Source organism: Gymnogyps californianus, chromosome 4, assembly GCF_018139145.2.
Source record: "Gymnogyps californianus isolate 813 chromosome 4, ASM1813914v2, whole genome shotgun sequence".
Classification (NCBI taxonomy): domain Eukaryota; kingdom Metazoa; phylum Chordata; class Aves; order Accipitriformes; family Cathartidae; genus Gymnogyps; species Gymnogyps californianus.
The window spans coordinates 26,968,928-26,981,069 of record NC_059474.1 but is presented as its reverse complement, the minus strand read 5'-3'; the positions used below and the strand labels follow the sequence as shown (position 1 = coordinate 26,981,069).

Here is a 12,142-nt window from a genome sequence, read left to right as displayed (position 1 = left end):
CATACCAAGTGAACCTCTGCAAATCTGAGGACTGCTTCCCAGGAGAAAATAATCATCAAAAGATAAGCGAGGGAGGTGAAATTACTTTGCAACTTCACCAGCTTTATTTTTAACACCCTGCTCCCTTTATGCTCATCTCCTCACAGGGAATATCTAACCTCTCAGCTGTGCTGTGCCAATCTAAGAGGCTCTGGATGCCAGGAAATGCAGTACAACAGCCGCCTATGCTGGAACCACCACGCAACAGCCACCACCTCCCCTTTCAGAAGTGGCCATGTGCCCGGGCCATTCTGAAAGAAGAGTGTAACATTGCCTACAGCCCATACCTCCAGCAGGCAGAAGTACCTACCTTGACAGAAAGCACCCACCAGCCCAGCACCCTCAGCAGAGGAGCGACACGGGCAGAGCGGCACTGATCTGAGGGAATGAGAAAATAAGGCCCCAGCAAGACTGAAGATCTGCATGTTCATAATTAAAATGTTTAGAGGGTACTTTTGCTTCTCTTTAGAAGAGGCAAGCTGTTTCTAATAAAGGATCATTTGAGTCGCTTGAACTTTGTTGATTTATGAGTTTTTTCATGTTATTCCAAAACTGAAGGCCCCCTTGTCAAAATAAAAATTGGTTTTGGGAGGGGTAGGATGTTAGGCTAAGCTTTTATATAATTTCTTTCAGCTCAGGCAAGAGTCACCTTTATGACTGACCGATTCTGACACCTTCTTTTTCTTGCCAGCATAATTTTTTCTGGAAAACAGTTTATTTTCTTGGCTATCTTTAATTGATCCAAACACTGGCAGAAGACAGATACCGCACATGCATGCTCCCAAATCAGGGCTTTCCTTTTTCCAAACCACAACTTTAAAAAACAATTCATCAGAATCAGGAAAATGATAAACAGAAAACACACTTATATAGTTGCTGTCATTTTTTTTCTGTTTAGATTACATATTTACAGTTATGCTTCTGGACTGAAAGAAAATTTCCAGAGTTGTTTTTGTTGCAACAATATATGTGAGTTAGCCCACTGAAATGAATCACAACAATTGCATGGAAACAAAGCCAAGGGATTCAGTGCTGAACACCCTGGCACACCGGGCATCCCTGCCCACGCCGGTCTGACAGAGACGAGGCAGTCGCTTCTGCCTCTCCTCATTCCTCCCTCCCCTTCCCCAAACCCAGTCAGAAAATGCTCACTGCGAAATAGCAGACTTCAGCTAACACACCATGGCTCCTTTTTAAATTGGAAAAAAATTTGGAAAATACAAGAAAAATTGTTAACAAAGGCAAGCATAACAAAGACAATACTTAAAACAAGGAATTACGCAAAAAAAAGGGGGGGGGAGAAGACTTTAGTGCTTTTCCTCAGACATTGAGGCTTCCTTTCTCTGACAGCAGACTAAAGAAACATCTCTTATTTAAGAATTTTCTAGATTAGTAAAGTAGACATTTGAATGAAGGATTTTCAGAGTTTGTTTGGGGGGAGTTGGAAGGGAACGTCCAATACACCCATATCAGGTATAAAACATGCACCACTGACATTCAAGAAATTAAATACTTATCATTATGAGTGCCATAATTTCCCTAGAATATTTATAGGCAATCGAAGACTAAAGTGATAGGTTTTGATTTGGGGGTTACATTTGTTTTAAGACATCATAGCAAAACCTCTAAATTCCACCTGTATCACATCTTCTGCTGTGATACAACAGCATAATGTAACCCTGTGCATTTCATGGAAAACAGTGCTTGCAAAGCACCACAAAGAGATTTTAACCTCAGGCCCCTGTCCTCTGTAGCCATGCAACCATTCTGCTCCCACTTGAAATTAGTTATTTATGGGCATCAGCCTCTGCTTACGCAAAAGCAAGACTGTGCTTCTCAAGTCAGAGCAAAGGTTACAACTCTTTGTGCCAGTCTGTGGCCTGCTCCTGAAGTACAAATTCATCTGAGTTTCTTGGCCTTCTGGTTTTAGTGGAAAGGTCATTTGGAGCTTTTTCCTCTCACTCTGGAAATGGAAAGTTCCAATACTGGAAGATACGCTTTTCTTCATCTTCAGTTCACAACTTCTCCTTCCAAGAGTCCCATCCTGTGTAAGGGACTTCACATGATGCAGTGCTATTAGGCATTATCAATACCGTATGTTAAAGCCCTTGACCTGCACTTTTGCTGAATGCATCAGATCTAAAATAAATTTGGGGAACTCTTGTGTATGAATCTTTTTACAGATTTCAGCTCCTCACTGTTGGTGAGAAAAACCTGAATCACAGCAATGTATGATCTGAGGAACAGAAGGCAAGTAACAGCCTAATTTATCTTTTAAATGATACTATAATCCAGCCAGAGACTTGATTGCTCACGATTTCAATACTGTACTGAGATCTACCAACGCCTACAGGAAAGGAAACAACAGGGAATGTATTTACAGTCTCAGGATGAGGACTCCTGGTTTTTTGCACTACATAGAGTATGTGCAGCCACTTTCCCTATAGCTTGTAGATAATCGGAGGGCTGGGATTCTTCTGAAGCCCATGGAAAGGTCAGATGGAGATAGGGAGATTTTGGAGGTTGGAATAGTATAGGGAAAAGACATCACAGAATTTTTCCTTTCATGCTGTTCCTGAAACTCACTGTGGGATCACATAGTGCAAAAATCCCCGTCTTATTTCCAGCACGAACCAGGATCTCTGTGAAGGAGAGATTTATGAACAGCACTTCCCTCTTACCTTACTCACTCAGCTGTACTAAGCAGAATTAAAGAATTGCTTCCCCTGCCTCCACCATACTGCTCCTTAGCCTGTGAAGTACTCTCTGAATCACTGACAATGACACCAGAGCCAAGAAGCCACAGCAGTATTATTTTTCAAAATCTTAGCTTGTCAAAGTTGATTTCAAAATCAAGCTGTCTCTGATGCTAGGCATGAGACCTCAAAACAGCAGAAACCAGCAGAATGGGGTTTCTCTTCAAAGGGGCAAATGAAGCGGATTTTCTCCTTTCCTCACCAACCAAGAAGTCACTAGACTATTTTAAGTCAATTTTAACATCAGATGCAAGTTCTATTATTAACTCTATTGTTAAACTAGCCATTCTGCTAAGGTAAGGATTACTAGCAATAATCATTATGTATACACACATACAATAAAAAAAACCTAGTTAACAGTAGCAAGTTATACTAGAACTGAGCAGAGTGACTATCAAGGTAGAGGAGTCTTATAACCAACTAATACAACAAACAAAAAACTTCTTAGGGATTTAGCATCTAAATTGTCAAGAATTAAGCCTGCACATCATCTTCTCAAGATCTGAAAAGAAAGGGAAATAATTTCAATACCTTATTGGTCAATTATAGCAGTGCACAATGAAATAAATAACAACAAAAAAAAAATCTCACCAAGCCAAGGAAATCAGTCATATTTACAGTTTTCTAAAATAAAACAGGTTTAGCAAAAATAGTTAGATTAGAAGCCAAACACATTTTACACTGGCTTGAGGAGTTTCTACAAAGGAAACTCAGTAGCATAGCCTGAAAATGCCTGCCATAAGCCATAGGAGTCTTGCTTTTGTAGAGAGAAGGATCTTGTTAATGTAAACAGGCTCTCAAGCACTCCAATAATATCAGCAACCGATAAAGTAATATTAAAAATAAAATTAAGTGATGTTCACTCATCCACTGTCAAGAAGTCATACATGCACAGAATAATTCAGGTTGGTAGGGACCTCGGAGGGCCTCTAGTCCAACCTCCTGCTCCATGCAAGGGCAGCTCTCAGGTCTGACCAGGCTGTTTCCAACTTTGTCCAGTCAGGCATGAAACCTTCCAGGGACGGTGATCTCCCAGCCTCTCTGGGCAACCACTGCTCGACTGGCCTCATGGTGAAGAAACTTTTCCCTATGCCAAGTCATAACCTTCCCTGTTTTAGTTTATGACAAGTATCTCACCCTCCTGCCACATACCTCTGTGAAGTGTCTGGCGCTGTCTTCTCAAAAACCTGCCCACAGCAACTGGGGGGCTGCTGCCATGTCCCCACAAAGCCATCTCTCCTGAAGAAGCCCAGCTCCATCACCCTCTCTCTCAGGGCAAGTCCTCCAGTCCCAACCAGCCTGGGGGCTCTCTGCTCAGCTCCCTCCAGCTTACCAATGTCCCTCCCGCACTCTGGGCCCCAAAACTGGAGGCAGTATTTCAGGTGTGGCCTAGCAAGTGCCAAGCAGAGGCAAACCACCACTTCCGTCAATATACCAGCTCCAGAATAGCCACGAAGGGCCAACCTCTCCTGCTGCGAGGACACTGCAGACTCATGCCGAGCCTGTTGTCCCGCAGGTCCCCCCAGGTCCTTTCCAGCAGAGCTGCTGCCCCAGCAGTCACTCCCCACCCTGTCCCAGGTACAGGGAGTACATTTATTCTGTTTATAAAATAAAAGGCGGTAACAGGCAGGGTTTGTTTTTTTTATTTTTAGCTGGGGCGTGTTATAGTTCTTCACATTCTTACAAGGCTCTCTCGAGGACATGCACCGCACCCCTTTCACCTGAGACAGTGATTAACATAGCTGGGAGAAGTTTCAGCTATTGATTTTGATGTTATGTTATTGGTGCCATGGTAGCTGTTGTAGTCATTGTGATCTAAGGGACTGAGTGGGGCAAGGAAATACAGTACTTTCTTCTCTAAATAATATATTGGAAGGAGAAGGATGGAAAGCTTAGATCTGCAGGGTCTGCATGCCAAAACGTTCATACCTTCCTCCTATGCAGCTGCCCTTTTAAAAGACACTTTCACCCCTATAAATCTTGCTTCTTCTGTAACATTGTTCCAAAACTGTTCTTGTTGGGACATTTGCAGAGAACCAATGCACAGAAGTATTCATCCATGGATGAAAAGCTTCTAGAGTTGTAGATTTTCCAAACAAAACATAATGCAGTTTTTATAACCTGTCGTGAAACAACACTTCCCAGATCAGCCAACACATTTTAGAAGCTAGAAAAGAATTCTGCCGTATCGACCTGCTATTTATCCTCCATACTTGGGAAAGATTCCACCTTCCTTTCTAGAGGACCAATATTTGCCTTAAAAAAAAAAAAATTAGAAAATGTAGTTAGCACTAGCAGAACAAGTGCAATGAGGTTACATAGCTGCGCTAACTGATCTTCACCACCAATTGCATAATGGCATTCCAGACTCTGGTGTTAAGGGCAGATCTTTTACCTATTTTAAAATTTTAGTACTGAGAGGAGAAATTAATTCAGTTTTAAGACAATTAACAGCTCAGTCCTGCATTTCCTGACATTATCCCTTTATCAATAGTATTGTTGTTCTGATTATTCTCACCCCTGTGCCAAGCACTACTTGTAACATGGCTTAAACAGATCTCATGACAACGGAACTGGGTCCATGTATACAGGACAGGAGGTCAGCTGCCAGGCAACTGGGAGAGGAAAAAAATTTCTAGAAGGTGGTAGTCTGACAGGGTCAGAGAGTTTGGGTGTGTTCTACCACCCCCTTAAAATCAATTTAGTTTTCATTCCACTGAATGACTAACTTAGCCAGAATGAAGAGCATCCCATCTGCCCCGTCTGCAGTCCCTAAATGCTGCCCAGGAGGAAATGTAGGGATAGCAGTGAAGAATTCCTTTCCAAGTCCAGTCACTATAACCACAGTAAAGTTATTCTGCATTCACATCCATCTAGGACCAGAAGCCAGCCACACACCTTTTGACTCTATGGTTGCCTTATAGACACTGAGGGAAGGATTAATCTGGCCTAACTTTAGCTTGTCCACAAATCAGGCAACTTGTCTAATCCATTTGCATAGGTTTCTTCTAGTCTGAGAATACACTTGCTCACTTTAATAAATTCATTCCCAATACATTATTTAAAGTATATAGGTAAGACACTCTTCCAGCAGAAGAAAAAGAGAAAAAAAGAAAGAAAGGCTAAACACTGAGAAATTTGAACTGTAGGCACTGCTTGGAGGCTCATTCAACAACTTTCCTACAATATTTGATTAATAAAACCATGCACTCTTAAAGCTTAGTGCATCATTCTACACTTAAATGGTTGTATTCAAATACTCTCATAAGGCAGTTGGACTGATTTCTCTGGAAATGCTCGCTGGAGAAAGTGTTTGTTGGATTTGATGCATTCCTATCCAAATAATGGCAAGACTGCAGTGGCACCCGAAGGTCCCACTCTGGCTAGAGGCACCGCCGTTCTAGGAACTGTATCAATGTTCAGAGGAACTAGAGTCCCTATTCAAGGATCTTAAAATCAGCTTCACAGCAAAGGAAGAGTAGATGTCTACACATATTTGGAAATAGAAACACTCCTGCAGGACACAGGTTACTCGTATACTCAATGAATCAGTTAGCTTACCCAATACTTTTCATCAAAAGAGCTTTATCTCTGTTGTTCCTCAAATGGCATACCACATTTTGAAGGTCATATAAACAAACTTGTGTATTCCTCAAGTTCCAGGCCCCTACAGCAAATATTCCAGTCAAGTCCCTTCCCCAATTAGAAAAGATTTTGTCGATGAACTACCTTCATCTCCTTTTAAGTTACTTTTTTGCAATGGGAGCCATAAGCCTCAGCGCTCTGGCACTTCATCCACACGAAAGAGAGACACCCTAAAGAAACCTTGTTTCCAGACTCCTGGCACAAGACAGTCACATGAAGTTTATTTGCCCAAGTCACTTCCCTGGTTTTATGCCTCTCATACTCTTCCACAGAGATGGTGGTGCAGAAGTGGCATGTCTATTCTGCTGTATGATGTGACACATCCAGAAGTACTAAGCAAGACACCTGGCCCCATCGCTTCTCCTAGAAGCAGCGCCACTGTTACCAACTTAAAACTACCACCTTCAATACGGAAATCTAACACAGGTAAGTGTTCTGCTAGAAGGAAAAAAAGAAAATAACCCACAAACACCCAACAAACCTCTCTGGCTAGCAAATTTCTCCTTAACAAGAGAATTCTCAAGGGGAACATATAGAGGAGAAAAGTAGCAGACTTACGAGAAGTTGACGGGTTTTAGTCTACACACATGTAGAGGGAACAGCAAAGTCAAACGCTGACCATAGGGGACAGAAAAACATGACTTGTTTATTATTACCATACAACTATAAAGGAAGCATTCTTATCAGCTGGCAAAGTTTCTAAGGAATATAAGTCTACGGAAAAGCTATCCCTAATTGAACCAAGTCTCAACAATGAGGAGAGAGCATATTAATGAGGCAAGGCTAGGAGGTGCAGTGAGGAGATAACAATACCCTTAGGAGTTACACCGGTATTAAATGTGACTTTACTATTGCATTACTCTCTTATGGATCTTTATGGCAAGAATAACTCTGTTTATACAGATGTTCTTTCAACCATCAGTTATTCTAGTTTAAACACACATACAGGGAACCTTGACATTTTAAAATTACAGGCCATTAGATTAAATTAGATTTGTTATTTTGCTGTAGTAACCCACTAGGCTTTACAAGGCTTTCAGTGAAACTGAGATGCATTAATTGAAATGAGATACCACACCTTTAATAATGCAGATGATTGATGTAGCTCTCTCACAGGGTTTTTCATTTGGTGCCTTTATTTTAATTCCTCTGAGTGCTACTAATATGGTTCATTTTATCATTAAGAGGGCATTCTTCACTTAAGTAGCACATGGCAATCTGAACTAAAATAATAGGACTGGTTTACTGTTACACAGAGAGATGCACGGTTGATATTTATGCAAAATTAAGCAAGGCTGAACTCTGGTTTCCTACCCGAAGTGACTCGCGATCAAAGCAGAAAGTCCACAGAATTCCAAAATCCCACCTTCTGCAACATACAGATGACACCAAATCTCTCACCGCTTGAAATACTCTCTTACAAAACAGAAACTGTTAAATATATAAGCAGCCTTGGCAGTAAAAGTCGGAGCTCTGGCCCTTTTCCCTGCTTAGGTGAACACCTCAGTGCTACTGGTTCAGCGCTCCAGGGAGAAGCAAGAGGATTACTATAAGGATCCACCCAAACTTCGGTGCAACTTAGACTCCCCTATCCTGCAGCATCTAGATTAAAGTAATGCTGGCAGAGGAAAAAGATGACTTCTGGCACACAGAAGACCTGCTCTGGTGAAAGGTCACAGACCCAAGGAGTAAAGACAAGACCCCTAAGACCTCTGGACCAGAGGAAGGAAAGTACCTCGATTCTTGCAGATCTAGACATTCATCACTTCATGTCTTGGCTCCCCATCTGTAGAGTGAGGACAGCCTCCCTTTCCAGCCCCACCAGAGGAGAAATACACTGCAGATTGCAGGGTGGATTCCTGTCAGCGCTACACAATGGTGACAGCACTCACACGAGGATTTAAACCAGATGAGAATCCAACTAGCAAGTCACACAATGATTAGAAATAAAAATGCACAGCAAGCTCAGAGTTTTCAATCTGTCCACTTCTACTTTAATTTCCTTGCATGGCACTATTTTACAGCCTAAGATAGGTTTTAAGCTGTCTCACACCGCTAACATCCTCACTAGCCTGTCTTCTCCATACTAGGAAGGTCCACCAGCCCTGCTTGCAACCATAATAGTTTATTTTATTTTTGTTTGAGAGAGATGTCATTTTAAATGGTCAGAAGCGAGCTGGAAGACACAACACACTGTACATTTGCTAATGTCTCTAGGCCAAAGAATAAGTTGGTGAGAGACAATTACAGAGCCAGCTGAAGCAGATGGGTCTAGTAGCCAGACACAGCATGACCCCCATTTCTGGTTTTCACCCAAATCAATAGGGCTTGGCACACTGAATGTTGATACCTATAACATTCCTCAATTTTTATTTTATTTCTTTTTAAGATTGACATTGCTTTTTAATAACTTCGGACTAACATGTCAAGTTCTGCATAATTCGTTCAGTCCAAATCATCCAGATTTAGAACAGTGATTGCTGACCAGATTTTTGGAAGAGATAATAACTCTCATGCTCCAGAGCTTAAGCCAAACTGGGATGAAAAGGAAATATAATGTGTTAGGCAAATTAAGCCATGTTTGCTTCACTGGCAGCTTCTTCCTCCTTTCTCTTAGTAGGAGCATCAACTCCGGGCATTTCTGGAAAGGCAGATGCTTCCCTCTCGCACCACAGCCATGGCAATGCTCCAGGCTCCTGACACACTCCCTCAGGCAAGAGGCTGGTGACAATAGTAACAGCACTTTACAGCTTTGTCATTCATGCATCAAGCAGATTAAAAAAGTGGAGGAAGCACAAGAAGCTATAGACAACTTCCTTTGTACGCATGGACCCCTTGGGCCTGCATGGAGGACACAAGGAGTTAAGAGCCCTTCTGCTCTGCTCACCAGGCCCTGGGTCACCCAAGAACAGGCGCAAGACCTCCCATCACAGTGAACTGTGGAATAAACTGCCCAAGAGGGATGTTTCCTCCTGACCCACAAGTTTCTGCTCTTAGACAGGAAGACTTACAGTCCCTTAATTATCACACCTGGAGTGATTGCTGGCAGCTTCGTTACCTACAGAGAATTGATTCGCCAGCAGTCAGCAGAACACACGGTCACAAGGTATTTTATGTACCGTATGTATGACGGAGTCATGTGCCTCTCTCTTGGTCCTCATAAGGAAGGCTATATAGAAACCGCCGTATTCATCTTCCCAAGACAACCGGTGTTTATATGCACTTCACTTTTCCTCTTCCAGGCTGCATACTCACCTTTCCTTGGCACAAAAGCCCTTCTTTTCACGTTCCTCATTGTTCCTCTGCCTCTGGTCCTACATCAGCCAGCTTACTGTGTCAGTGCCAATTCCCTGAAGTCTGACACAGCATTACCTTTCCAGCTGATATTGGAGTGAACCATTACAGTCTGAAATTCCCAGGGCTTCAGGGAATCTTAAAGTCACAACAATTTTAAAAACAATTTGCCTAACCACTGTCAGAAAACAGAATCCACCAAGACTTACTAAAAGCTGCAGATGATTAAATTCAAAACCCGCAGCTGAAGGGAGCTGTTACCCTGGTATCTGGGTTTATACCACCTTCACGCATGTTCTGTACCAGCAATCAGACGAAGAGCTATTTAAAGTGTCTCTATTGTTACACGCCAAAATATTTAACTATTAAATTTCACCCACCACCTGCCTGTCTTTGCATTTTACGGCACGAGCCAACAGCAAGCAGATCTATTTTTCTGCCCTGCCTGAAGAGCGAGACTGAATGTCTCTCCTTGGCTCGGCTGAGCAATGGCAGGAGGGGCTGCAGGGGTGCTCTCCCGCGGGACGCGCTGCCCCAGGCCCCCGGTGCGCTCACCCCCCCACCCCCGCAGCGGTGCTGACCCGCCCCGGCCCGCCTCTCCGCGCACTGCGGAGCGTTACCTGCGCGGCCGCGGCCACCACCCGCGGGCAAGAGGACCTGGAAGGGCGCAGGGCCGGAGGTTTCCCCAGCGGGGCGCGGGGCCCTCGCCGTCCCCAGGACGCCGCCGCGGCTGGGAGCCCCGCTGGGGAACGCCTCCGCGCCCGCTCCGCGGCTCCGCGCACCTGCGCGGCTCCTGTTTACAGCCGCCCCCTTCATCCCAACCCCGGGGGCGGGGAGGGGAAATACGATTAAGAGATTAAGTTTGGAAGAGATGCGCGGGGGAGAGGGAGGCAGGGGCCCACCCAAAGGCGCGCACGCTGCGCGGGGGCTCAGCCGCGGCTTGGCCGGCCCCGGCTGCTTTCCCCGCAGCGAGCAAAGCGGGGGAGGGCCGGGACGGACCTCGGCGTGGAATAAAATGCCTTCAGTCCCCGCGACGGGAGGGGGGGGCGGGGGGAAGGACACCAGGTCGTCCCGCGGGATGTCCCCGATGGGGGTCAGGCGCCCGCACCCCTGCCATCCCGCGGTCTTACCTCGATCCACTTCTGAGCCTCGGTGAAGGCCAGCTCAGGCTGAGGGGGGTCGGGAGGAGGCTGAACCTCTCCCAGCTCCAGCCCGGGACTGGCCATCTGCAGGGCCCCGGCGCGCCGCGGCTGCGGCGGGGGAGCAGCCAGGCACCGAGCCGCAAGCCCGAGGTGAGCGGCGGCCGCAGCGGGGGGACGCCGGAGGCCGCTGCCTGCCTCTCCCTGCCTCGCAGCCGCCGGGGCGGGGGCCGGGGGCGGCGGCGCTCTGCAGCCCGGCTGGCTGCAGCTCGCCTGCGGTAACCTCTCTCCGCCGGTGCCCCGTCCGCCCGCCCTGCCGGCTCGGTCCTCCCTCGCCTGCCGCCCCACCCGCCCCGCCGGCGGAGCGGAGCGGAGCTGCGCTGCCCTGAGCTGCCAGCTAAAAATAAAACAGACGGGCGAAGCCGCTTTGCCTTCAGCCCATGCAAATGCCCGCGCCGCCGCCTCCCCGCCGCGAGCATCGCATCGCAGGCGGCGCTGCGACGGGGGGGGGAGCGGGGGGTGGTGGGGCCGGGCACCCCTCGGGGTGTGGGGGGCACGACGACGCGATGGCAAGGCACCCCTGGTTTGGGGGGGAGGGGCGGGCAGCCGATCCCTCCACCCCACGGTTCCTGGAGGGCACCGAGCCACCCGTGCACGCGGCGAGCTGCTGGTTACGGCTGTTGTATTAAACACCTGATTAATAAATGTTGTTGCACGAAGCACCTGAGAGCCTGCAGCCCCCCGCGGCGGGAAAAGGCTTTGCTCCCCCCGCCCAGACCCTCACCCACCTGCCCGGGGGCCGTGGGGCTCCTGCACCGGCAGGTGCCTCGGACATCTCTGCAGGCATCTCCTCGTGTGGCTTAGGGGTGAGAGCGGCCTTGCAAAAATGTGTGAGGGTCAGCACAGTGCCTGACAGCGTTTTTCTTCTTTCAAAAGCGAAGCAGGCTTCAGCATGTGCTTAAAAAATACCATGCGTGAATACTCTTTTTTTTCTCTTTATGCGGAGAGAGAAAACAAACTGTCCTGCAGAGACTGGCACACCTAACTCGTGTCAGTGAGTAGTCCTAGCTCAAACAGATACTCTTTAGGCTAAGGTTAAGCATACAAGTTTCTAGAAACAGGGAAGAAAAATTTTTCACAAGGCCTTTTTAAAGCCAAATCCTGAAAATCTCCACTCCTAAGTGTTGGAAAGATGAGCCAAAGTTACTTGTTTATATTTATGCAAGCATAGAAAGATATCTGTGTGCTGGAAACGCAGGTATGCGAACA

The 12,142-nt window shown here is 46.2% G+C and overlaps 1 protein-coding gene across 1 annotated transcript in view; it reads right to left on the bottom strand.

The window, feature by feature from the left end:
• Window positions 1-10,921, bottom strand: part of LIMCH1 (LIM and calponin homology domains 1) — a 180,198-nt gene extending 169,277 nt beyond the window's left edge. The window contains exon 1 of the mRNA XM_050895648.1: window positions 10,865-10,921. The gene's annotated coding sequence lies outside the window, so the exon portion shown is untranslated. The remainder of the gene's footprint in view (window positions 1-10,864) is intronic.
• Between the last annotated feature and the right edge of the window lie 1,221 nt (window positions 10,922-12,142).